The sequence below is a fragment of the Pongo pygmaeus genome, chromosome 1, assembly GCF_028885625.2.
Source record: "Pongo pygmaeus isolate AG05252 chromosome 1, NHGRI_mPonPyg2-v2.0_pri, whole genome shotgun sequence".
NCBI lineage: Eukaryota > Metazoa > Chordata > Mammalia > Primates > Hominidae > Pongo > Pongo pygmaeus.
Genome location: NC_072373.2, coordinates 71,195,445 through 71,220,341, shown reverse-complemented (window position 1 = coordinate 71,220,341; position 24,897 = coordinate 71,195,445).

The window sequence follows — 24,897 nt, the reverse complement described above, 5'->3', positions numbered from 1 at the left end:
ACAGATTTATGGTAAAATAGCGAAAATGGTTCTGAATCAAGGTGATTGTGATCATAGTGATGATGAAGATGATGTTGTTAACACTGCAGAAAAAGTGCCTACAGACGACATGGTGAAAATGTGTGATGAGCTTATTGAAGGATTTGAGCAGTGTGCATTCATAATAGAACAAGAAATCATGTCTGTTTATAAAATCAAGAGAGACTTCTAAGACAAAAACCGTGGTTAATGAAGCAGATTAATCTGGAGGAAACACTTTAAAAAGCCAGCAGATGCCCCCTCATCCCTAGAGGACCCACTTCCTGGTCCTTTAACTTCTTTTGATGTTTCTTCTTACCTAAAAAAAAGAAATACAGTCTGGGCATGGTGGCTCACGCCTGTAATCCCAGCACTTTGGGAGGCCAAGGTGGGTGGATTACCTGAGGTTGGGAGTTTGAGACCTGACCAACATGGAGAAACCCCATCTCTACTAAAAATACAAAATTAGCTGGGCGTGGTGGCACACCTGTAATCCCAGCTACTTGGGAGGCTGAGGCAGGAGAATCGCTTGAACCCGGGAGGCAGAGGTTGTGTGAGCTGAGATCGGGCCATTGCACTCCAGCCTGGGCAACAAGAGCGAAACTCTGTCTCAAAAAAAAAAAAAAAAAAGAAAGAAAAAGAAAAAGAAATACAGTGTAGAGTCGTAACTTTTTAATTGAAATGCAGCATTGTAGACAGAGAAGCAAAAACATTTGCTTTGTTTGTCGTTGCCATTGTTTCACAGCTGATACAGGTATTCTGGTGATGCCACTGTGCTGCTTAGTTACCCTGAGCACATTATTTTTCACTGAATTAATGATATGTCACATTTTTTATTATAAGTACTTATGTGTGAATAAGTCTGAGAAAATGATTGCTTATTGGTAGCATATAAATTCAGAGTCAGGAATGATGATAATGCCAAACAACCACAGACTGTCCACTTGGGTGGCTGAGATAGTGATACTTGTGCTTTCTGATGGTTCAGTGTACAAATTTTGTTTTGTGCACTAAATTATTTAAAATATTGTATAAAATTACCTTCAGGCTATGTGTATAAGGTATATATGAAACGTAAATGAACTTTGTGTTTAGATTTGGCTCCCATCCCTAAGATATCTCATAAACTGGAAATATTTCAAAATCTGAAATCCAAAACACTTCTAGCCCCGAACATTTCAGATAAGGTATATTCAACCTGTATCTGCACTCCCATTCTCATTGAGCAGTATTCACAGTAGCCAAGATATGGAAATAATCCAAGTGTTTGTCCACAGATGAATGGATAAAGAAAATGTTATACACATGCACATACACACACACGTGCACACATACACACACAGACACACACACACACACACACACGCGCGCGCATATTGGAATATCATTCAGCCATGAAAAAGGAAGAAGATCCCACGATTTGTGATAACAGGCTTGAACCTGGAGGAGATTATGCTAAGTGAATTAAGCCAGATATAGAAAGACAAATACTATATTATCTCACTTATATGTGGAATCTATACAAGTCAAACTCATAGAAGCAGAGAGTAGAATGGTGGTTGCCAAGGGCTGAGGCAAGGGGGAAGGGTTGTGGAGGGAGATGTTAACCGAAGGTACAAACTTTCAGTTCTAAGATTAATAAATCCTGGGAACTTACATACATCATGGTGACTATTGCATACTTTTTTTTTTTTTTTTTTTTTTTGAGACTGAGTCTTGCTCTGTAACCCAGGCTGGAGTGCAGTGGCACAAACTCAGCTCACTGTAACCTCTGCCTCCCAGACTCAAGTAATTGTCCCACCTCAGCCTCCTGAGTACCTGGGACTACAGGCATGCTCCACCACACTCAGCGAATTTTTGTATTTTTAGTAAATGGGGTTTCACCATGTTGGCCAGGCTGGTCTCAAACTCCTGACCTCAAGTGATCCTCCCGCCTCAGCCTCCCAGAGTGCTGGGATTACAGGCATGAACCACCACACCCGACCTATTGTATACTTGAAATTTGCTGTGTGCATAGATCTTAAGTGTTCTCACCACAGGTGACAATGTGAGGTAATAGATATGTTAATCAGCTTGATTGTGGTAATCATTTCACTGTGTGTGTATACATATAAAACATATATATAATCAAATCTTTATTGTATGGATAAAATCATCACATTGTACATCTTAGAGTTATACAATTTTTATTTTTCGATTATACCTTAATAAGGCTAGAAAAAGTTAAACCATTTTTCAAAATAAAAAAAACAATAAAATGTAAATGCTCATTTTAAAAATCAGAGAAGTAGATATAAGAAAAAAGGAAAAAGTATCCATAGTCCTACCATCCTTCACCTTCAAGTCTTTGCTCAAATATCACTTTCTCAGTGAGGCTTTTCAGGACACCCGGTTTAAACTTGTTGCACTACCACCTCCACATACACAAATGCTGGATTCTTCTGATCTTTAGCACTTCAGGATGTGTGAATCACTGTTTAATCTATGTCTTTGTTCATTGTCTATATCCCTACCCAGAATTTAGGCTCCATGAGGTCAAAGACTTTGTTCACTTTGTTCACTGTTTTATCCCTAGTGCCTGGACATTGTTGGCCTCCAATAAACATTTGTTGGATGAATCCAAACATAAGTACTGTTAACATTTAGACTTTTTTCTTCTAGTTTTCAAGGCAGCGAGTTTTACTATTTTGTAACAGGATGGAACACTAACATCTATTAAATGCCAGGCACTGTGCTAGGGATTTTACATACTGTATTTCATTTTATCTCTCAAAACCCCTCAAAGATATTATCCCTGATTTACAGATGAGAAAAACAAAAGCTCAAAGATATTAATATGCTCAAGTTCACACCCTAGTAAATTGAAACTGGATTCAAATCAAAATCCATGACTCTAAGTCTGTGCAATTTCACTGCATCATTGTCCTCTATATAGTTGTACTCTAGCTGTATCTGTATTCATATTTATCTTTTTCCACTTAGTTTTATATCCTAAGTATTTCCTCATGTCATCACATTCCATTTCCTATTTTAATGGAAAAAGCTAACCGTATAAATGAGGGTCATGCTAGAGATAGCAGTAATATACATTGGCTGAAGGTCATAAACATCTATCATTTAAGTGTTTCATTATGAACTTTCCTAAAAATCATACTTAATCTAACCTTTGTGCTTTTGTCCAAAAGCCCATCCCTACTCCTGTCTACCTACCCATATTTGTCTTACTTGGGATTCTCAGATTCAACCTAACCACTTAAGTTTTTGTTTTTTTAGGGAGGTGATTTATGATAAGACACGAGATTCACCCACAGATTTGAAGCTGAACAGTTAAGCCTTGAAAAAGTCCTCTGGCCCTTGGCCATTGGGGCTTGCTTACCATCCCCTGCCTTTGAATTTCTGCCTGTTGGCATCATCCTCTCAGACCAGCTTTGAAGACATAGCTGCCTTGGGCACACATCCTTGCAGCTCTCTGACTAGAGAAAAAAGGAATACCTTTCTTCTGCTTGAGTTTGAAAATGAGTGGTAAAAAGACACTGAATGACCTGGGTGGGACTTTGTGCCTATCTAGAGACCAGTCAATGTGCCCAGAAGAAAGAAGAACACTGAATAACTCCACTTGAGCATGTGCCGTACGTCTGAAGTACTTCATGATTAGTAGCCCCCACATGGTTTTAAGGAGCATTTGCCAGAAAAAAAAAATGCCTGTTCTGTACAGACAAAAGGTTGAATGCCCCTCTATAGGCCACCGCACCTGGCCTCAGGTGCTTTTTGAGTGGACTGAACTTCACGATCATTACCTCACGTCCTCACATCACAGGTCAAATCCTGTCTCCTTTCTTGATGGCCTCATTCATTATGAGAAAGGTTCATGGAGCGCCTACCATGTGGTAGGCATTGCTGGGTTCTGGAGACATCCATTTACTCATTCAGTCAGTCAGCAATTTTTATTCAGAGCTTTCTGTGCCAAGTACTATGCTAAGTTGCTGGGGGACACAGCAGTGAGGAAGACAGATGAGATCTCTGCCCTCTCAGAAACTTGTGTCATGTCGGCCAGCCGTGATGGCTCATGCCTGTAATCCCAACACTTTGGGAGGCTGAGGCAAGTAGATCACCTGAGGCTGGGAGCTTGAAACTAGCCTGGCCAACATGGCGAAACCCTATCTCTACTAAAAATACAAAAAATTAGCTGAGTGTGGTTGCACATGCCTGTAATCCCAGCTACTCAGGAGGCCGAGGCAGGAGAACTGCTTGAACCTGGGAGGCAGAGGTTGCAGTGAGCCGAGATCACACCACTGCACACCAACCTGGGCAACAGAGCAAGACTCTGCATCAAAAAAAAAAAAAAAAAAAAAAAAAAAAACTTACATTGGGACAACAGTTAATAAACAAGTAGATAAACGAAACAATTACAGATTGTGAGAAGAAATGAAGAGATGAAAAGCATACCTTATTCAGAGAATGGGCATGGGGGAGGGTGTCTGCTTGGGTGGTGAAGGCCAGGCTCTCTGAAGAGCTGATACTAGAAAACTTAACCAACCCATGTGTCCTCCTTTTGAAGCCCTCACAGGCCTTAGCATAGAGGCTGAGCACATGAAGATCTGCTAAAGTGAATGGGAAACTAGGGAAATGAAAATAAATATCTAGCTTAGTATAAAAGTAAGGAAATATTTTTTGAAAATTGAAACCTGTTGGGTAAAGGTCATGCTCTCTTAGAGTTTTTGAAAAAAACACATCATTTAACAGTCATTAAGAAAAAATGTGTGACCACAGGAACTGCAGAGTTCATAAGGTTTCAATACATATTTCAAAACAAGCCTCAGAAATAACAATCCAATGTGTCATTGCTATACAACTCCTTGAAAAATAAATCCACAACAAAAGGAAAAATATAAGACTATTTTGCAGTCCAGATATCTAAGTATTAAAGAACTTACAGGAGCGTCTGAAAATCCAGTAGGCATGTTTATGTCTTTATGATGATCTTCTCCCCTGGATAAATTTGTTTGTTTTTAGAAAGAACTAAAAACTTCTATTTTGAGATTGCTCTGTACACATGCATGATATTTGACCATGTAGAGTCATGAACATGCTCTGTCTATACATTCACATACATAAAGGCAGGGGGATGTGGAAAGGATATGGATTTAGTCAGATAGAACTGGGTCCCAATTCTGGTTCCAGTACTTTTTTTTTTTTTTTTTTTTTGAAACGGAGCCTCACTGTCGCCCAGGCTGTATTGCAATGATGTGATCTCGGCTCACTGCAACACCCGCCTCCCAGGTTCAAGTGATTCTCCTGCCTCAGCCTCCTGAGTAGCTGGAATTGCAGGCACCCGCTGCCACACCTGGCTAATTTTTGTATTTTTAGCAGAGACGGGGTTCACCATGTTGGCCAGGCTGGTCTTGAACTCCTGACCTCAGGTGATCCACCAGCCCCGGCCTCCCAAACTGCTGGGATTACAGGCGTGAGCCACCGTGCCCGGCCTGGTTCCACCGCTTATTAGCTGCATGATTTTGAACAAGTTATTTAACTTTTCCGGGCCTCATTTTTCATCTGTGAAATAGAGATGATAATAACTTCATAGGGTTTTCTGAAGTTTTCATTAAATCAGATGTGTTGAATACTAGGTAGATGTATTGAATGTGAAACAGAGTCAATCCCTAATGAATGGTATTTATTTATTTAAGATTTACTTATTTACTAGGCCTGCACAAGACATAATCTCATTTCTATTACTCTTACAGTCTATGAAAGAGCAAATTCAGAATATTTTGTTTGCTTCTGATTCTGATCACACTAGAAACATTAAATGACAACCACTACTATTTCATTAACATGTCAGGAGTAAATTGGAACAAGTTCAGCTGTGAAATAATTTTAAAAAGGTTAAGTGTTTTTCTGTTCTTTCTACTTTAGCTCAGAACATATATGGGATACGTTTAATTATTCATGTGTAAAGGAAAGATCCCAAATAACATTCAGTCAAACCAGCCTTTTCACAGGCCAGAGGGGTCTTGGCCATCTGTGTGAGTGCTGTTGCCTCTCCTGAGTTTTCTGCTTATTCCTGCATCTGTGATCTGGTTCAAGGTGCTTTTTTCTTTTTAATTTTTCATTTTTTATTTTTTTATTTGAGATAGGGTTTCACTCCTGTCACCCAGGCTGGAGTGCAGTGGCACGATCTTGGCTCACTGCAGCCTCCGTCTCCCACACTTAAGCGATTCTCCTGTCTCAACCTCCTGAGTAGCTGGGACTACAGGCACATGCCACTACACCCAGCTAATTTTTTTTTTTTTTTTTTTTTAAGTAGAGACAGGGTTTTGGCATGTTGCCCAGGCTGGTCTCAAACTCCTGAGCTCAAGTGATCCGCCCACCTTAGCCTCCCACAGTGCTGGGATTACAGGTATGAGCCACCGCACCTGGCCTCAAGTGCTTTTTGAGGACTGAACTTCACATCTACTCATCTCAATTTCATTCATCCTCCTACCTAGTTATTCATCCTCCTTACCTAGTTACTCATTCCATCTGCCATCATTGCTTTGGTTTTAGGGAAAGGGGATTTCACAGTTTTTTTGTTCCATCAACAAACAATATTTACTCTTGAATGTCTCAAATTTTTCTCACCTTTTTATAAGCAGGAATTCCCCCTTAAATTGTCTCAGCCCGTCTTTAAGTCATGCTGCCTCAAAAATGGAGTACTGGTATCTTATAGTTACTTATAGTGACTTGGTCCATATTCCACCTAAAGTAGAAATCTTTAAAATATCCTGCTTGATATGATGGGGCAATCAATACTTGAAGACATAGCCAAGTCCTTATGGGTAGCTCTAATCTTAAGAAAGGTTTTCTTTTCATTAAACAGTTCATACAGGCTATCTCTGGAGAATAGAGATGGAGGAAGGTGAGAGGCAGGAAAGGAAAGGGAAAGAAGGAGAAAGATTTTCAAGTTTCATTATATGCCCTTTTGTTATGAATGTATTTTTTCCCTTGTGGGTGAATTACTTAAATTTAATCAAAATCTGCATCCCCTTAACCATCAGTACTAGAATTACACAGAGTAAATCTAACACTTCCTCCAAATAACACTTTCAAATCTTAAACTACCTTGTCCTTTTCATGTCTATTCATCTTTAAGCTAAGGACACTATTCCTTCAAATGTTCCTCGTATGATCAAGCACATACCTTTATTGGTTACCTCTTGCAGCATTTATTTTTTTCTTCCCTTGACCCAGTGGCCCCTGATTTCTGAGTGGGGCTGCATCTGGTTCTGGAGAAGCTGACTCCGCCCCTGCTCCAAGGGTGGAGTATATGACCTAGGCTAACGTTCCTTTTTCCTGGCCACAGAGATGGGTTCAGTGGGTGGACACTTGACCAACGCTAGTCCAATCAGAACAAATCTCAGGAGTGAACCAGAAATGATAGTTTTAAAGTGTGGGATGAAGATGAGGATGCATGGAACCTTGGGAATTGTTGACGTTTATCTTGGACCATGAAGGGAAGAACCTACCTGAAAAAGGCACCAATATTCAAAAAGCAGGTGGAGAGATGGAGAGAAAAATCTGAGTACTTCTTGTATCAGAAGAAAGGCCTTGTTTGAAGGCAATTCTACTTTAGAATTATGTGATTTCAACTACAAGTCAACAAACTGTTTTGCTTAGCCCAGTTGGAGTCTAGTGCTTTGTTACTTGCAACTGAAAATATCCCGACTGATAGGTGTGAGATGGTTCTTCCCTAGAGTTGCCTGCCTTTGGACAGACTTCAGTTCGTCAGTGACCTGCTTACCAGGTTCCCAGAACACAACCTACTATTGTAGATGAGATTGACCATGGCAGGCCACAGAGGCTTTCTAATGAGCCTCGATCCAAATGTATCGCTGTTATGTCTGAACTTGAAACTGTATTGGAATTTTGATCATCCCGATTCCAACAACTCTCACCAGAAAACTACCTATTTTACAGATCATTTGGGAACACAAACCCTAAACACCCAGGAGCTTGCAGGAGAAAATAGAAAGTATATTTCAGAATATGCTTTGACTTGTTCCTTTTCTATAAAAAGTTCAAAGTCCCTTCTGTTTCTGCTTTAGCTTTCAGAAACAGAATTACCAACTCCTTGCTTAGTTTAATTTTGACACATATATTTAACAAATTGCAGGTTTTCAAAATAATTACTATACATAAGTACTGTTTAAAAAAAAACAAACATTTTTCTAAGCAAAGTAATCACCATGTTTTGCAACCATGTTGAGTGGTTGCCGTCAATGATGAAGTAAGAGCACCAGAGGTCTTTCCCGGGGAAGAACACAGCTCATGCACCCCCAAGAGGCCTCTGGGTTGACATTTCCTTGGTAACTTTACCAAGGTCCAGATTCTGGACCTCAGTTTGGGTAGGTCCATAAACTAGACTTTATGAGTGTATTCCCAGAGGTGCAGACTCAGTGGAACACTCACATGAGATGGACATGTAAATCAGAATGCCAATGCTTTCATTTTTCAATAGAGATGACCGTTTGCAGGAGATAGATGACCTGCATCTCATTCAGAACACCACACTTCCCTTTCCTAGGGGTAGAAAATTGGAAAGCTGGATTAGTAATAAAGACAACTGCTGGGTGAGCATGGAATTAAGAGAAAGAAAGTGGATTGTCTTGAGGACTATTTCACCCAGGTCATGATGAGACTCTGATAAAATATATCCTCGCACACGGGTGATAATATTTATCTAGGGGGCTGGGCATGGTAGCCCATGCTTGTAATCCCAGCACTTTGGGAGGCCGAGGTAGATGGATCACCTGAGGTCGGGAGTTTGAGACCAGCCTGACCAAGATGGTGAAACCCTGTCTCTACTAAAAATACCAAAATTAGCTGGATATGGTGGCAGGTGCCTGTAATTCCTAGCTACTTGGGAGGCTGAGGCAGGAGAATCACTTGAACCCAGGAGGTGGAGGTTGCAGTGAGCCCAAATGGCACCATTGTACTCCAGCCTGGGTGACAGAGCAAGACTCTGTCTCAAAAAAACAAAAAAAAAATCTATCTGGGGGCCAAAGGGAATGTGGCATGGTCCACATTACCAAAGTTTTCTTTGTAGAATGACAATAGCTAATACTTATTTCTGGTAGTTCTTACCGTGTGACCAATCACTATTCCAGACATCTTATCTATTAACTAACTTAATCTTTGTAATAAGACTTTGAGACTTATGCTATCATTAGCCCCATTTGACAGATGCTAACACTGAGTCACAAAAGGGGAAAATGACTTGCTAAAAGTTGCATTGCTAATCAAGTGGTAAAGCTGGGATTCATATGTAGCCTGACTCCAGAGTCCATGCCTTAAATTGCTATGCTATACTACTTCTTGAATGCTGTGTTTTTCTGTGCCAAACACTCATCTCTGCTGCTACATCCTCCAAAACACGTTAACTACTTTATATCCTATTTGACACCACCTCTATAGTTCTGAGTCCTGATAATGCTATGTCTCTGAAATATTTTCATCTGTATATATACACATACATGCATAAAATGTATGTATATATATAATTTCTCAAGAAAATATGTGTGTGTGTGTGTGTGTGTGTGTGTGTATAAAATCCTTTACTGTTGCTTCTATACATACCAACAAATATAAACAAAACCATGCTAGTATGGGCCGTTGGCTAGGAAAGGAACTTTGTTATATTGAACTGGACAGTGTGATGATAGTTGTTAAAATAGGATTCTGCCTATATTTAATCCTTCTCCAAAAAAGGAAATATTTAGTTTCAGAGAAGTATTACAGCAAGAAACATTAGAGAAGAATGAGGAACATGCATTGGCCTTCTATCAGAATGTAATGCTCCAGTCGAAGCCAGCTGTTCCTGCACCAGGCCTAAGGCAGCACACCCTTGGCCATGCTGTCTCTGAATCTCTGCAAAAGAGCCAGGTTAAGTCTGGATTTTATTGAACTGATCCTATCCTTCCTTCACAAGGATTGTTTTAAAACCACTATAATCTTAAGAAATATTCCCTTGTTATTTTCTTTTTTAAAGTTACATTAAAAAAAAAGGTTAAAAATGTATGATTCAAAAGCCTAAATATATGAAAGGTAATTCAGTGAAGTCTTTTCCATGCCCAAACTCCTAACACTTGGTTTCCCTCCTGGGAGGCAATTATCAGTTCCTTCCTTACTTATCCTTCCAGAGATATTCCATTATCCTTTCCTTTTATTGTCACATTTTCCCCCCAGGAGATATGTAGTTGGGCCTTTTTAGCTTATTTTGCCATACTTTCTTTTTCTTCTTCTCCTATCCCTTCTTTCAAAAGACAAGGTTAACCTCTCCTGCAGACTTTTCTTCTAAATGCCAATCTGCCCTTGGTTGATATTGGTTTTATCATCTTCCAAATCCAGTTTCTGTTCTAGCTAGGATTAAGTTTGTATGCGACAGCTGGTGGTCCCAGTCACCTTCCAATGAATGATGGATGGGACCAGGAGGAGCAACGGTTCCCTAATATCATTAATTACAAGATTTTCATAAGCTCAAAATTCTAGAACTGACAGTTGCTTCCAACTGTTACCAGCTGTTAATTTGGCAGAGGTGTTGGGGATCTGAGTGCCTTTCTGCAAACAATCCGGGACAGCGGCTGGCTCACCATATATCTTCTTTTACAGGCTCTGTGATGGTCGATTCTGGATTTCTTGGGTCTAAAATAATATCCTAAGCCCATTCCAGAGTCCACATGTCTATCACTAGCTGTGTGACCTTGCAGGAGTAATTAACTCTAGGTACTTGGTTTCTTGTCTGTAAGATGAAGGAATTGGATGCAATGATCTCTCAACTTCCAGTTCTAAAAATTCCATAAGAATATGGGATCTGTTGTTAAATGGTGAATGTAACCACAGTCCTTTTCTCTTTCTCCAAAAGCTCTTAAAGCTTGAAGGAGTGAAGAATTTGACCATGATCTCGAAACAATAGCTGATGCGTCCCTGCGCAGTTTTAAAGCGACTGCTTAGGGGTTTCTATTCTTCCGTTTTCTCCTAGCGGGTTTAAGAACTGCTGTCCCATAGCTGGAAAAAAAAAAAAAAAAAAAGAAAGAAAAGAAAAGAAAAAAAAAATTCTGGCCCCACACACTGGCAAGTAGATTTTTAAAATAATTTTTAGTTATTATGAAAACAGAATTATGGGCTGGGTGCAGTGGCACCCTGTAATCCCAACAGTTTGGGAGGCCAGGGTGGGTGGATCACCTGAGATCAGGAGTTCGAGACCAGCCTGGCCAACATGGCAAAACCCCATCTCTACTAAAAATACAAAATGTAGCCAGGCATGGTGGTGGGCATCTGTAATCCTAGCTACTTGGGAGGCTGAGGCAGGAAAATTGTTTGAACCTGGGAGGTGGAGGTTGCAGTGAGCCGAGATCACGCCACTGCACTCCAGCCTGGGTGACAGAGTGAGACTCTGTCTCAAAAAAGAAAAGAAAACACAGCATTATGTATGTATGTATGTATGTATGTATGTATGTATGTTTGTATGTATTTATTTTGAGATGGGGTCTCATCTCACTCTGTCACCCAGGCTGGAATGCAATCTTAGCTCACTGCAACCTCTGCCTCCCAGGTTCAAGCAATTCTCCTGCCTCAGCCTCTGGAGTAGCTGGGATTACAGAGGCATGCTCCACACTCAGCTAATTTCTTTTTGTTTGTTTGTAGTTTTTTTAGTAAAGGAGTTTCACCACTTTGGTCAGGCTGGTCTCTAACTCCAGTCCTCAAGTGATCTGCTGGTGTCGGCCTCCCAAAGTGCTGGGATTACAGGCATAAGCCACTGCACCCGGCCAAGCATTAATTATTTTTAAAGTATGGAAAGCAGTGGCAAAAGAGCAACCCCCTCCTTTTTAATGTCACCTGTATAAGATCCAGTTAATCTATAATTCTCACCCAATTTGAATATTATTTTGAGTCTTCACAGTGGCAGTTTTGCCGTATGCTTGTTGAGTTAGATGCATCTCCCTACGAAAGGCCAACCTAGCGCAGTGACTTGGCTTTTCGGGTGGCAGTACACTAGGTGCCGCATTTCCATGTAGGCACATTGGCTTGGTAAATTCTGAAACTCACTTTTGTCAGGACACTCAGAAGTGTCACTTTCTCAGGACCCAACTGCACAAACTAAACTCCCAAACTCCTGATAGACTAATATTCAATCCAGATTGACATCTTATCTATTTGCAATGGGAGATGTACTTTAGTCACAAACAGGATGCTCAGGCCTGCTGTCTAGGCACCACCTTTCCTATATCAAGGTACCTGGGGAAATTTTTTTATTCAGAAGATTTGAGGAGCATGGAACTAGTAAAAGACATCATATCCAGGCCCTGATAGATAGGATAAGATGAACAATTTCTACTTTACAAAAAGTTCTGGGCTGCAAGTGCTTTACATTTGATTCATTTACTCATTCAGTGAACATTTACAAGCCCACTAGCAGATTTACCGAGCCATTAAAGCTTAAGTTTCATGGCCCACACTTACAAGGGCCCTTTCAAGGCTGTTGGAGGGGCCTTGGTAATATGTTGATAAATTCATACTTTTTGTAAGATTTGCAAAAGTAAGATATTTTACATGCAGTTGGTTAAGACTACTATCTCTTTGTGCGCTGACTTCCTCGGTCACACTTCCTCTTGAGTAGGGTGGCATTGGAGTATCTCACAGGCATTTTGGGGATCTGGCAAATGAGAAGTTGAGTTGGACCTACAGTATGTTGGGGTTTAGAGGGCTGACTTCCCCATGTCAGAATGCCTTTGGGGAGTGCTTCTACTGCCACTGAGACAGCTTACCCGGTATTGAGACCCAAGGGTCTCAATGGTCAAAAAGCCAGATTGCAACATGAACATGTCCTGTAGCATTGAAGGCAAGTGGAACGAAAGAGAAAGAAGGTTTGAAATGTAGAGTCAGAAGCTAATCTGCGGGAAACCCTTCTAGCCTTCACATATGTAATGTTGTAAGTAGAAATTTCAGTAATCTTGAATGCCTATTCAAATTGCGAGTTTTCTCCCATCAGGAAGAAATTATGCAATACATGCAATTATGCAATACATACAATTATAAACATGTCACAATTTTTTTTTCTTGATGAGAATGAGGAAGAGTAGAATTTATTAGAACCTTTGTATTTGTATTGTAGTATTACAAACTATGAATATATTTGTGTGAAAAATTAAGTATTTTGTACACCCCAATCATCAATAATTTAATTTTTTTTTTTTTGGATCAGCCAAGCTAGAAAACTGAATTAGCTTTCAATTCTGTCTCTATAAATTGAGAATGGCAATGAGGTCATGGACCCAGCCTATGGTCCCTTAAAAGCCAGCAGCATTCTCCTTCCACACACCCAGTGCTCAGGTCCAGGAATCTTTGCTGAGACTGGGCCCCTGGTGCTGAGATCCTAGCCCTTAGATACAACATGCAGCCAGCCTCTGCTGATGCTTCCCGGAAACTGCTGCTGAGCAGTGTGAGATTCCCTGTGGCTCCCCTTTTCTCCATCCAGGGGAATTTCTGGAGAGAATTACCATTTCTCTCCAAAAGTTAAAAAAAAAAAGAAAGAAAGAAAGAAAAAAAAGTATTTGCCCTCTTCTCTTTCCTCCAGGACATTCTTCATAATTCTCTTCAAGGGCCTTGAGATTTTTACAAAACCCAAGATGAGGCTTTGACTCTATTGCTGGTAAATTTTGCCTAGGAAAAATCCCTAGTCCCAGGAATGCAATGGAAGATGTACTTTCTCCCATTGAGAGAAACTGGGAACCCACTCAAAATAGGGAGAAGTGAAAAATACTGAAAATGCAAATTAATATGAATGGAATGAGGTAGAGGGTATTAAGGGAGTAGAATATAAAATGGTGTGTGCGTGGTGATATTTGACAGACACTGCCAAATTCTTGCTGTCTGCATTTCTTTGATTTGTTTGGTTTATTTTTTTTAAATTTGTATTTATTTATTTATTTGTTTTTATTTATATTTGAGACAGTTTCCCCTCTGTCTCCCAGGCTGGAGTGCAGTGAAATGATCTTGGCTCCACTGTAAGCTCTGCCTCTCGAGCTCGAATGATTCTCCTGCCTCAGATTCAGACTCCTTTCCTCTCCTCTCCTCTCCTCTCCTCTCCTCTATTCTACTTTCCTTTCCTTTTTTTTGAGATGGAGTCTCGCTCTGTTGCCCAGGAGTGCAATGGTGCAATCTCAGCTCACTGCAACCTCCGCCTCCCAGGCTCAAGCGATTCCCCTATCTCAGCCTCTCAAGTAGCTGAGATTACAGGTGCCTGCCACCATGCCCGGCTAATTTTTGTATTTTTAGTAGAGACAGGGTTCCACCATTTGGCCAGGCTAGTCTCGAACTCCTGACCTCAAGTGATCCACCCATCTCGGCCTCCCAAAGTGCTGGGATTACAGATGTGAGTCACTACGCCCAGCTCAGCCTCCTGATCATGCCTCAGCCTCCCAAGTAGCTGGGATTGTAAGAGCACGCTGCCATGGCTGGCTAATTTTTGTATTTTTAGTAGAAACAGGGTTTTGCCATGTTAGCCAGCCTGGTCTTGAACTCCTGGCCTCAAGTGATCTGCCCGCCTCGGCCTCCCAAAGTGCTAGGATTACAGGCACGAGCCACTGCGCCCAGGCTATTTGTTTATTTTTTGAGACAGGGTCTCAGTCTGTCACCTAAGCTGGAGTGCAGTGGCACAATCTCAGTTCATTGCAACCTCTGCCTCCCAGGCTCAAGGATCCTCCCACTTCAGCTTCCAGAGTAGCTGAGACTGCAGGCATGCGTCACCACACCCAGTTAATTTTTGTATTTTTTGTAAAGATGGGGTTTGCCATATTGCCCAGGCTGGCCTCAAACTCCTGGGCTCAAGCAATCCACCTACCTTGGCCCGCAAGTGCTGGGAACACAGGCGTGAGCCTTCGCTCCCAACCTGTCTATTTTATTTTTTTTTTAAGACATGGGGTCTCACTATGTTGCCCAGGTTGGAGAGTAGTGACTATTCACAGGTGCCATTATAGTGCACTACACTTTGAACTCCAGGTCTCAAGGGATCCTCTTAACTCAGCATTCTGAGTAGCTGGGACTACAGGCACATACCACCAAATCTGGACGCATTCCTTTTAGGGAGGCTAAGCAGATCAGATCATTCTCTTTCCAAGACCTTCTTTTTGCAAAGTCCACCACAACTGGTTAGTTTAGGCTTTGTTAGTTGCAAACAAACATGGAGGTTTGTTTAATCAGGACAACCTGATGCAACTGAGGATGACCTGAGGTCATCCTGATTAAATGTGAGGGTATTTTTGGATACTTGACTAAATCTTTAATAAATATTGAGTGGATTGAAGAGAATACTAACTATGTAAAAGGGATAGATAGATGATAGATGATAGATAGATAGATAGATAGATAGATAGATAGATAGATAGATAGATAGACAGACTAGATAGATAGATAGATTGGTAGATTGGGCTGGGCGCAGTGGCTCACGGCTTTAATATTAACACTTTGGAAGGCAAGGCAGATGGATCACCTGAGGTCAGGAGTTCAAGACAAGCCTGGGCAACATGGTGAAACCCCGTCTTCACTAAAAATACAAAAATTAGCTGGGCATGGTGATGCATGCCTGTAATCCCGGCTACTTGGGAGGCTGAGGCAGGAGAATCGCTTGAATCCAGGAGGCGGAGGTTGCAGTGAGCCGAGATTATGAGCCACTGCACTCCAGCCTGGGCGACAGAGCCAGACTCCGTCTCAGAAAAAAAAAATGATAGAGAGATTGACAGATAAGATAGAGTTATCCTTCACCTAACCTTTAATCTTCAAGTTTAAAAAACCAAATTTAACCTGTGAACCCCTCCCTATACTTCCTCTTCCTTTCCCCCACAGAGACAAGGACTGTCCTGAATTTTGTAAATAACATTCCTTTACTTTCCTTTATAGTTTTTATCCCTAAACACTACATTGTTTACTTTTGCATGTATTTGAACTTTCTACAAATGAGATCATGCAGTGGGTATTCATCTGTGACTTGCTCTTGTACCAAAATTATGTTCCTCAGATTCATGCATATATTTGTAATTCATTGATTTTCACCACTGTATGGTATTTTGTTGTATGAAATATACCACTGTTGATTTATCCATTTTACTGTTGATAAATACTTAGGTTGTTTCTTGGTTTTGGCTTTTGCAAATCATACCACTCTGATCTTTCTTGTGTGTGTCTCCTAGTACACATGTGTAAGTTTCTCTAAGGCATTAATATTTATCTAGCAGTGGAATTGCTAGGTTATAAGATACATGCCTCTTCAACCTTATTAGATAACACTAATAGTTTTCTAAAATTATTGTCCCAATTTGCATGCTTATTGGTTGTTTATGAGAGTTTCTTCCTGTTGCTCAATATACTTGTCAACACTTGATATTATTATGTTTTTAGTTTTAGTCAAACTGGTTTCATAGCAGTGTCACATTATAATCTTAACTTTCATCTTCCTGGTTACTAATAAAGTTAAGCATCTTTTCATGTTTTTACTCAGCATTCAGGTTTCTTCTATGAAGTTCCTATTCTAATGTTTTTCCCTTTTTTATATCAAGCTTTGTAAGAGTTGTTTACATTCTGATTATAAATTATTTGCCGTTGTGTTTTACAGATTTGTTCTCCAAGTTTGTGGCTTGTCTTTAATGACCAGGGTTTCAAATATATATATAATTAAAAATATTAATTTTTTCTTTTGAGTTTGTGATTTTAAAGTCTGGTTCAAGAAATTCTTCCCTACACTGAGATTGTGAAGACATTACTTATTTATGTATTTATTTATTTTTTGAGACAGAGTCTCACTCTGTCACCCAGGCTGGAGTGCAATGGCATGATCTCGGCTCACTGCAACCTCCGCCTCCTGGGTTCAAGCGATTCTCCTGTCTCAGCCTCCCGAGTAGCTGGGATTACAGGTGTTCGCCACCACTCGCGGCTGATTTTTGTATTTTAAGTAGAGACGACTTTTCGCCATGTTAGCCAAGCTGGTTTTGAACTCCCGACCTCAAGTTATCCATCCACCTCAGCCTCCCGAAGTGATGGGATTAAAGGTGTGAGCCACTGTGCCTAGCCTATCCTGTATTATTTTCTAAAAGTTGTATAGTTTTGCCTTTTACTTTTAAGTATATAATCCACCTGAAATTGATTAGGGGGTGGGGTACGGTATGAGGTAGAGGTCCAAATTAATTATTCCCTTATGGGTAAACAATTGTCCCAGTACCACTTATTGATTTCCCATGACCTGCACTGACAGTGCTGACATAATTCAGTTTTTCACATCTATGTGGGTCCATTTTAGGTTCTTTATTCTATTTTATTGGCCAATTTTTCTATTCCTAAACTAACACCACACTCCTAATTACTTCGGCTTCATAATAAGTCTTGCTATCTTATAAGGCAGTTATCCTGCGCTACCTCCAACTATGTTTTTCTTCAGGCTATTCTTGGCGACTTGTTCCTGTATATATATTTTTAAATTAGCTTATTAAATTCCAAAACAAAAAAAAAACCCTGTGTTGTCATTTTCATTGAAATTACATTGAATTTTTAGAACAATTTGGGTAGAACTTACATGCTTATGAAATTGGGACTTCTAAAACATAAAATAGTATGTCTTTCCATTTTTATAGGCCATCTTTAATTATTTCAATAAACTTAAAGACAATTTTTGATATATATTACACACTTCTCTTGTTACATTTGTTTGTAAGCTTTTTTTTATGGCTTAAACAATAGACATTTATTTCTCACAGTTCTGCAGGCTGGGAGTCTGAGATGAGGATGTCATGAGTTTTATTTTTTATGCTTTTTTTTTTTTTTTTTTTTTTTGAGGTGAGGTCTTGCTCTGTCACCCAGGCTGGAATGCAATGGCATGATTTCAGCTCACTGCAACCTCCACCTCCCGAGTTCAAGCGATGCTCCTGCCTCAGCCTCCCAAGTAGCTGGAATTACAGGTGCCCACCACCACACCTGGCTAATTTTTGTATTTTTTAGTAGAGATGGAGTTTCACCATGTTGGCCAGGCTGGTCTCGAACTTCTGACCTCAGGTGATCCACCCGCCTTGGCCTCCCAAAGTGTTGGGATTACAGGCGTGAGCCACTGCACCTGGCCAGTTTAGGGCTTCTAAGTATTGAAGCCACAGACCTCTCAAAGCCTAGACTCAGAAATCACACAGGTAACTTCCATTGTATTCTGTTGGTCAAAGCAAATCACTAGGAAAGCTCACTTTCAAGGGGAACAGAAATAAAGTGAACCTCTTGATGTGAGGAGAAATAAAATACTTCACGTTTTTCTAAACAATAACATAGCCTGTCTTTTCTTGACTTGCTGAAATTATGATCATGGATGAACATTGAATTTTATCCAAATCTTTTTCTTTATGTTTTAGAATAATCATGAGATTATTCTCATTTTTTCTGTTGATGTGGTGAATTATATTAATCAATTTTCTAATGTTAAGGTATCTTATATTTCAGGGATAAATTCAACCTGCTGGAGTCAGTTATGAATAATTTGCTTAGTATTATATTTTTGCCACTGTGTTAATAATTGAGACTGAGCTTTTTGTTTCTTGTTCTGTCCTTACTAGTTTTCAGTCCAAGGTTATGTTAGCCAAACATTATAAATTATTCTCTCCTTTGCTATAACCTAGAATAAGTTTTTTTTTTTTTTTAAAGGAGTCTCATTCTGTCGCCCAAGCTGGAGTGCATTGGCATGATCTTGGCTCACTGCAACCTCCACCTCCTGGGTTCCAGCAATTCTCCTGCCTCAGCCTCCCAAGTAGCTGGGATTACAGGCATGCGCCACCACGCCCAGCTAATTTTTGTATTTTTTAGTAGAGACGGAGTTTCACCATATTGGCCAGACTGGTCTCCAACTCCTGACCTTGTGATCTGCCCGCCTTGGCCTCCCAAAGTGCTGGGATTACAGGTGTGAGCCACCATGCCAAGCCTAGAATAAGTTTTTAAATATTGGAATGATGTGTTCCTTGAATGTTTGGTAGAAATGGCAGCAAAACTGGTGGAGGTACTGGTGATGGTTGTTTGCTTTGGTTTGGTTTAGTTGGAAGATTTCTAAGTATTTATTTTTTAAAGTAGTAGACTTAGTTTTCTTGTATCTTCTTGAGGAAGTTTTAAGTTATACTCTCCAAGAAATGTTTCCATTTTACTGAAGTTTTCAAATCTCTTGGCATGTTCATTGTTCAGGGTATTCTCTCACCTTTTAGTGTCTGCAATATCTACAACATGGCCCCTTTTTCATTCCCAGTATTGTTTATTGATGTTCTCTTTTCTTTTTCTTGATAAGCTACCAGAATTCTGTCCATTTTACTCATCTTTTCAGAAAACTTTGACTTTGTTGATTTTATCTAATGTATTTTTCCCATTAGTTTCTGCTTTCTTAACTGAATTATTTCTTTTTTCTACTTTCTTTGGATCTATGCTGCTTTAGCTGGGTGTTTGGCTCATTAACTTTCAAACTTTCTTCTTTAGTCTGAGTACTACTGCAGTATTTTCATTATGATTCAATTACAAATATTTTCTTGTTTTCATTATTGTCTTTGCTCTCTGAGCTATTTCAAAATGTGTTTGTTAATTTTCAAATGGGTGAGTTTTTACTAGTTATCTCCTTGATATTTATTAGTAATTTAGTTGGACTATGTGAAGAGAATGAATAAATATATTGTGTTATCTGGCATAATGTAGGTTACTACTATATAATTATAATATATATTAATTGTATTAATTGTGGCTATCTTTGGCTTATTTCTACCATCTTATTTTGTGTTGTTTGTCTTGTTTTTTCTTCCACTGTGTTTTTTTCTATCTTTTCTTGTCTTTTTTTAGACTGATTGAATATATCTTTCTCCTCCCTCCTGTTTTTTCTTATAATTAGGAAGTTATACACTCTAATCTTATTCTTTTAGTGACTAAGACATTTTAGTCTGCCTACTTAATTTATCAAATTCTAACATTTATCAATACCTTTATTTCCCTCTTAAATAACATAACATTTGAACATTCTATTTCTATTTATCCCTTGACTTATGTGTTATTGCAGATATGCACTTATTCTTTATGGATTTTGAACCCCACAAGGTGTCGTTATTGTTTCATCTAGTTTAGATTTATGTTTACTCACATGTTTACCACATTTTTGCTCATTTCTTCTTGCATCTCAGACTTTCCATTTGAAATTATGTTACTTTTGCTTGAAATATATTCTTTAGAATTTTCTTCAGTAAATTGGCAAACTCAAATTCTGGAAAGATTTTTTGCTGGCTATACAATTTTAGGTTGAAGATTATTTCCTCTCAACCCAGTGAAGATATGATTTACCACCTTCTGACTTTCACTGTTGCTGTTTAGCGTAATTTTCATTCCTTTGAAGATAATGTGTCCTGCCCCCTGTCTTTTTTTGAGATCTCTTTCACTTTGCTGTTCTGCAGTTACATTAGATGTGTAAATATAATTTTTTAAATTTTCACTTATCTCACCTAAGATTTTTTAAAACCTCACATAAAGATGTGAAAAAGACCAAAATTGAAGAGGTAGTAGGGGGTCGGATTATGAAGGGTTTTGAAAGTCAGGAATTTATTCTGTAGAGCAGTGATCTTTAAGCTTTGTAGCTTATGCATATTATATAAGAATTTTGAAAAATGTGTTCTCTTGCACACATTTAAGTTGACATATACAGTTTTCATCATAATTAAATAAGTTTACTTCTTGCTAATAAAAGAGAACATATATTAAATATTTTATAAACTAAAATCAGGTGACAACCAAAATTAGAATACTTTTATGATATGCCTTGAATATATCATATTTCATATATATTTGGATATGGTTATATACTATTTGAAGTATATTGGTGCACTTATCAAACAAATCATACCAATTTTAAGATAAATCACGTACAATTTTTACTAGTTTTATGAAATGCTTTTAAAATTTTACACTTTAAAATATTATAATTTCATTTAAAAGAATAAGAATTATTTACCTGTACTGCTTCAAATGTTCTGAATTTATACCATCCCAACATGAAACCAACACTGTTTCTAACTTCAAACTTCACTCTTAACAGAAATATAGGTAAAACATTAAAAGGTAGGAAGACCCACGGATTTAAGGTGCTTTGATTAATCATTAAGGAGGCCTCCCTGGAACCAAATTGTCATTCCAGGTGGGGCCCTTTCAGGCTGCAATCTTGTCACAAAAGAAGTCTAAACAAATTCTACAAAGTCGCAAAGATTTTAGCTGCTGCCTGTGATACTTTTTCTCCCTGTCTCCCTCCCCTCCACCACCACTCACTTTTATATATGCAAGCAAGCCTGGATGTGTCACATTTACTTTTTGGAAAGGGACTTACGCAAGACACAAGAATTTTTGCCCACAAACAGCTGCTTCAAAGGCAGAGGGAGTGAGACCTTCTTTTTGGTGCAAAAATGATTTGTTATGGAGAGGTCCCAGTCTTAATTCTATTTGGAGGTGGGTCCAAATGACCTAATGAGCAGATCCTTCTCTGCTCTTTGTTGTGGTATTAAACAAGAAACTGACACAAGTTGGGTCATAGAGTTTTTCCACAGGCACATGTAAGCATTCCATGTTGTATTATTGCAATATTGTGAAATTCGTCTTTTTGAGAAAAGCACACACAGATCTTGGCATATTTTACTTGAAAACAATAATTGTTACTATTAGTTATTTCCACTTTTTTTTTTTCCAAAAAGAGAATATGGGAAGAGTGGTGCTATGGTAACTACAGAGCTATAGAGAAGAATTTGACCAAGGGGATCCTAAAACAAGGTTTAACACATGTTTTATGGTTAAGCATTAACTACCATTGGTTATAGGTTGTATATTTGATATTATATATAATATTAAGCAATTGGAAGAGGTAAAACAATAGTGATTAAGAGTGTAAGCACAAAACCAGAGCTAATAAGGGATAAAACCGAGATTTTTATTTTTTTATTTTTTTGAGGCAGAGTCTCGCTATCTTGTGCAGGCTGGAGTGCAATGGTGCAATCTTAGCTCACTGCAACCTCTGCCTCCTGGATTCAAGTGGTTCTCCTGCCTCAGCCTCCCAAGTAGCTGGGATTTCAGGAGCGCACCACCACGCCAGACTAATTTTTGTATTGTTAGTAGAGATGGGGTTTCACCATGTTGGCCAGGCTGGTCTCAATCTCCTGACCTCAAGTGATCCACCCACCTCAGCCTCCCAAAGTGCTGGGGTTACAGGCGTGAGCCGCCATGCCCGGCCAAAACTGAGATTTGAACCCAGACTGCCTGGGTTCAAATCTCAGTTTTATCCCTTATTAGCTCTGTGAACTTGGGTAATTTTCATAACCACTCTGAGCCTTAGTTTTCTCATCAGTGTAGAGGACTAAAATGTTATCTACCCCAGATGATTGTTTTAAGGATTACATCAGTGCCTATTTCCTCACCTGTAAAATGGTCTCTTTCTCTTAAGATTGTGGTGAGGATTAAAAGAGTTATATGTGAACAATGCTTAGCATGAAGGCCTGGCTTATGGTATAACTTCAATAAATTTATTTTGTTAGCAAGTAGAGAAATAAATCTGACTTAACAATATAAAATTAAATGTTTATTTTACTTTTGCGTAGCATATTACAACTGAGAATTTGGAGATTTAACACACTCTATTGATAATGAATATGATGAAAGAGAAACAGACAAGGCATTAACTTTGAAGAGAAAATTCCGTTGACATTTTTGTATTTCATTGTGTAAAATACCAATTAAATGTGGTGGAAAATTATAGCAAAGACTTACAAAGACTTCACTGATTTTCAAATTTTTAAATAAAGCATATCTTGATTTTAGTTCTTTGTTCAACCCTATTATGGAAATGTAATGGCAATGCAATTTCTCCCTTCTATCTTATATTAGTTCTCTGGTTTAGCGCTAGCTTGTTGAGTGGAAACATGATATGGCAAGACAATAAATTGCCTATTAAAATCCAATGTTTTTTTAATCATGTAATTATGATTCAGGGTTACATGTTCTAGATTCTAAATGGCATTAAATTGGGTTTATATAGTATTAAAACATCCAGATTTAAAAAAAATAGTCAGTCAATTACCTATATATTTGTAAGACACCAAAATTAATATCTTGAAACATCTTTATGATTGAATGAATTTTTCACTTTTTATTTAGACATTTGTCACAGCCAAGAAGGCATATGCTAAATACACAAAGTGTTTATCCTAAAGCTGGTTTTGGCTTTTTGAGTTATCCAATGTAAGCTATTATTTGTCTCTTTAATTTCCCTAATTTTCAAGCTGGAGATAACATTGAACATTATAGGAGACAGCTATAGTTTTGATTGCCCAGAGCCATCCAACTTTATTAGAGCATGGCAGGGTTATCGGTCACAGTACTCTGCCACCTACTCCCCACATCATAGTGACAAATAAATAAATTAGACCTGGCTAATCAAAGAAATCCAGCTCCTCAGGTCAAGTGATTGGCTCAGGGGGTGGACACACAACCCCAAGTAAGCCAATCAAAGCCCTTCACTGGTACTTTTCAGCTGGAGCTAGGGTGGAAGCTTGTCCTCATTTTGAGATTTATGGGCTGAAAGGATGTGTATCTGGGGTGCTATCTTCTCATCTGTAGAAATAGATGAGGTCAACACACCAACAGAAGATCTGAAAGATGGAAAGAGGGGGCTTAATTATATTGCTTGGGTCCCTAGATTTAGTTCATGTCTGACATTGTGTCCTTACATCCCAATACACATGTGTGTTTTACAGATAATTTGAATTGGTTCATGGCACTTGCAACTGAAGAAATTCTGATAAGTACAGACATCTTTCTAATTTGTTCACAGCTGTAACAATTAACTGTGAAAGTCAATACATTTACAATGAAGTATGTTAAAAACATTGTCCAAGTGTGACTTGAACCCAGGCAGGATAACACAGCAGTTAAGAGCCCAGGCTCTGGAGTGGAACTGTCTGCTTGCCTGCCTACTAAAAAACACCTGGGTCTGAGAAGCTTTTGTCTCTCTAGAGAGGATACATGCTGTCTGATTGCCACAGAGAGAGCCTCAGCACACCAAGGCACCCAAGCTGATTTCCACTTACTATTGGCACTGACATTGTTGCCTGTCTTATAGGTCTTTTATGAGAAATGTCAACCTTTTCTTGTATCTATTTCAAAACTGGGAAGAGAAAGGTAGAATGAGAGAATCAAGAAACATAGGAGATAACTTTTTTCTGTGGATGGGAAGAACATTCTGATAGGTTGTGCCTATGAGGAAAGAATCCAATCTAAGCCACCAATAGTAAAGCCACCATTTATTCGTTTTCATCACCTACTTGAGCCCTGCAAAGCATTCTTTTTTTTTTTTTTCTTTTTTTTCCTTTTTTGAGACGGAGTCTCACCCTTGTTGCCCAGGCTGGAGTGCAGTGGCACGATCTCGGCTCATTGCAACCTCCGCCTTCCCAGGTTCAAGTGATTCTCCTGCCTCAGCCTCCTGAGTAGCTGAGACTACAGGCGCCTGCCGCCACACCCAGCTAATTTTTTTGTATTTTTAGTAGAGACGGGGTTTCACCATGTTGGCCAGGCTGGTCTCAAACTCCTGACCTTGTGATCTGCCCTCCTCGGCCTCCCAAAGTGCTGGGATTACAGGCGTGAGCCACCGTGCCCAGCCGCATTCTCACTTTTCACTCTGGCCTTGTGCCTGCCTGTCCCAGAATATCTTCTCTGACACTACTTAAATGTTTTTCACTTCTCTGTTATGCTGCTTAAGATGTGGAGACTCAGTTGGGTTAAGCATTTCATTTTAAAGAAGAAAATAGACTTCTTTAAAATGAGCAT